Source organism: Elephantulus edwardii, unplaced genomic scaffold (genome assembly GCF_000299155.1).
Source record: "Elephantulus edwardii isolate Elephantulus edwardi_28Jun2011 unplaced genomic scaffold, EleEdw1.0 scaffold00278, whole genome shotgun sequence".
Lineage (NCBI taxonomy): Eukaryota > Metazoa > Chordata > Mammalia > Macroscelidea > Macroscelididae > Elephantulus > Elephantulus edwardii.
In genome coordinates, this window is record NW_006400028.1 from 473,376 (window position 1) to 476,801 (window position 3,426).

The 3,426-nt window shown below is 40.9% G+C and overlaps 1 protein-coding gene and 1 pseudogene across 2 annotated transcripts in view; one reads left to right on the top strand and one right to left on the bottom strand.

The window, feature by feature from the left end:
- The window catches only part of SCN8A (sodium channel, voltage gated, type VIII, alpha subunit), a 352,497-nt gene that overhangs the window by 287,825 nt on the left and 61,246 nt on the right, over nucleotides 1-3,426 (bottom strand). The window lies entirely within an intron of this gene.
- LOC102856424 overlaps nucleotides 2,249-3,426 on the top strand; it is a 9,581-nt pseudogene continuing 8,403 nt past the window's right edge.

Below are 3,426 nucleotides of genomic sequence, written 5' to 3' on the forward strand. Positions count from 1 at the left end.
GGGGAGGGCAGGTGCACAGTGGTGAGGATAGGCAGGGGTGGGTGAGGTGTGGATTATCACAGGGTTGCACAATTTGATAGGTGGAGGGAAGGCTGGCTAAAGGAAGTGAGAAAGATCCAGAGTGAAAAACAACATTCACAAACTTCGTAAGTAAACCAGCATAAAATAAAAGTTTTCTTTTAAATAAATAAAATCATTGTTCCTGTGTGCTGTGTAGTATTCCACCACATGAATGTACCATAATTTCTCAATCCATTCGATAAATGCTTTTTGCTAGGAGGAAGATTACATAATCTAGGATTCCAGTCACATGAAATTTTAGGAAAAGCAAAACTAGAGAGAGGTGATAAAACAAGACAGCGTTTGCTAAGATTTGGACCAATGGTGACCAACTATAAGACTATATACACAGGGGAAGTTTTAGAGTGATGGACCTATTCTGTAATGTATTGGAGTAGTAAATAAATGCCTTTGCATGTGTCAAAACCTACAGACATGTCTCACCAAGAATGAACTTTAAAGAAAGCATGTTAAATAAAACAAAAAACAGCAACCCCAGAACCAACTAAGAAGTCAGGGAATCTCAGGACAGAATGCAGACTGTAAAATGATCTAACTGTATTACAAATATTTGACATAAGTTCACTAAAAGGAATTGAGGGATGCTAACTAAATAATCTAGAAGTGTTGCTATGACTGGAAATGACAAAGCTCAGACTAAAAGAACCACACTTAAACACAGTTTAAACATAACTCCAGTTGGTAGTGTTACCCATGTGGATACAGAAAGATCCTCAACTGTCTTTACCTATATTCTGGGACTAAATAATCAAATGAGCCCATTATCCACAATAAGATAGACAGACAGTAAGAAGCAGTGTTCTAGTGTCAAAGAAGAAAGAGTAAATAAAAAGAGAAGGACAGAATAAGCCCTGTGGAAGTGGATTAAAGTCCGAGATAACAGAGTGAACTCATATTCAATATAAACAGATAGATTTAACAAACACAAACACAAAACTCCACCACAGTCAAGTGCATTCGAACTCCTAACAATCATTCACTAGGTTTCTGAGGCAGTAAATCTTTACAGGAGGAGACTGCTCATCTTTCTCCCAAGGAATGACTGGTAGATCCAAACAACTGACCTTTCAGTTAGCAGCACAACTTGTTACACACTACACTACCAGGACTTCGAGGACAGATAATTATCAATATGTTATACACATGTATTTCTCAACTCTATGTACTGAGAGAATTTATGAACAATGTTGTTGTTATGTGCCTTTGAGTCACCTGTGACTCATAGCAACCCTATGGACAGCAGCTCTGAACCCTGCCCTTTCCTAAGCCAGTCTCAATGACTCCAACACATCAACTCCCACCGCCCCAGTTACTTTATCTAACCATCTCATTTGGGGTATTTCTCTCCTGCACTGTCCCTCCACCCTTCTGAGCATGATGTCCTTCTCCAAGGACAGGTCCTTCCTGGCCATGTGCCCAAAGTATGAGAGACAGAGCTTCAAAATCCTAGCTTCCAAGGAGAAACTTGGTTTCACCCTCTCCAAGACAGACCTATTTGTTTTCTTGGCGGTTCATGGTATGTTCAAGACTCATCTCCAGCACCACAACTCAGAGGCATCAATTCTTCTTCTGTCATCCTTAGTCATTGTCCAGCTCTCTGATGCATAGCAAGCAACTGTGAAGACCATGGACTGCTAGGAAACCAAAAAGATTCATCCTGGAAAGGGTTAATCCGGGAGGCTCCCTGGAGGCAAGGATTCTGAGGTTCCATCTAACATACTTTGGACATGTTGTAAGGAAAGACTGGTCCTTGAAGAAGGACATCATGCTTGGGAGGGTGGAGGGACAGCGCAGGAGGGGAAGGCCCTCTATGAGGTGGATTGATTCAGTGACTGGGGTAATTGGGATGGGTGTATTGGAGACGGTACGATTGGCACAGGACAGAGCAGAGTTTAGGGCTGTTGTGCACAGGGTCGCTATGAGTCGCAAGCGACTCGACAGCACATAACAACAACAACAGTATGTTATGAACAATATGTACACCTAATTATTTTTTTCTAAGTGCATATATTGGAATATCTAGTTTATTTGGGACTTATTGAAGAAAACGTCAGTAGGGTAGTGAGGAAACGAGACAGGAAATGGAAAGAAGCCATGCAATGCGTGTTAGTGATTATGTCACAACTGTGGGCAACTGGGGTTCAGAAGTGCTGGGCACCTCTGGGCGATGGTGTGGAACATGCTTCAAGGTTGTTCTGATAATATTAGAGAAGGGGAGATTGCCGGGGCGCTTATCAGTTTCCATTCATCATTAGGTGAGACTATTGGACAGGGTGTGCTCTCTAGTGTTTCTGACTCGATCTTGAGGTGGGCTGAGCTATTTTCACAATCAGAAAGGGCGTTTGGGAATATCCTTGACTTACAGTGGGTAGCCACCTATTAAAAAGTAGATGATATAGTGTCTGGTTTCAGAAGTGCTGACTAATCATTGGGGGGGGGCTACAAAATTAGATTCCTATCTGACACCAGATATTTTAAGCATTCAAATATTAAAGAGAGAGAGACATCATCAGTAGGCTAAAGAATAGTAGTGAATATTGATATAATTTATTTAATCTCAGAATGAGGAAGGCTCTATATGTTATTGTCACTGAGTCTGTTCTGACTCATAGCAACCCTGAGTATAACAGAGGGAAATCCTGCTTGGTCCTATGTGACCTTTACAATCTCTACTGTGCTTAGTTCAGCTTCTCAAGTTATTTGCTCAGCATACAGGTTGAAAAGATAGGGTGAAAGGCCGGAACTGATATACGCCATCCTGATTTTAAACCATGTAGTCTTGGTCTATGTATAGGTTTTCCATGAGCACAATCAGGTGTTCCAAATTTCCCATTCTTCTCAGTTTTAGTCATAACTTGTTATAATCCACACAGTCAAAAGTCTTTACATAATCACTGAAAAAAAACATCTTTCTGATATTCTGTGCTTTTAGCCGAGATCCATCAGACTTCTACAATAATGTCTCTTGTGCCTGGGCCTCTTGTGGATCCAGTTTGAATTTCTAGAAGTTCTGGTAATTCTAGCTATTTTTTAATAATCTTCAGCAATATTTTATTTGCATGTGATAGTGACAGTAAAAATAAGAATGTGGCATCAGCATTGGAGGAATATTCCTTTATAACCTATGTTATACAGATGGCATAACCTTGCTTTCAGAAATTGAAGAAGACTTGAAACACTTGCTGCAGAAGATTAAGGACTACAGGCTTCAATATAGTTTACATCTCAACATCAAGAAAACACCAGCGCTGGCTGAAAATCGCCTGTGACTTCATCCATAGCCACTGGTGAGAGTCAGCGCCCAGAGCCATCAGGGGCTTTAAGCTCGTTGCCCACTGCTGTGGT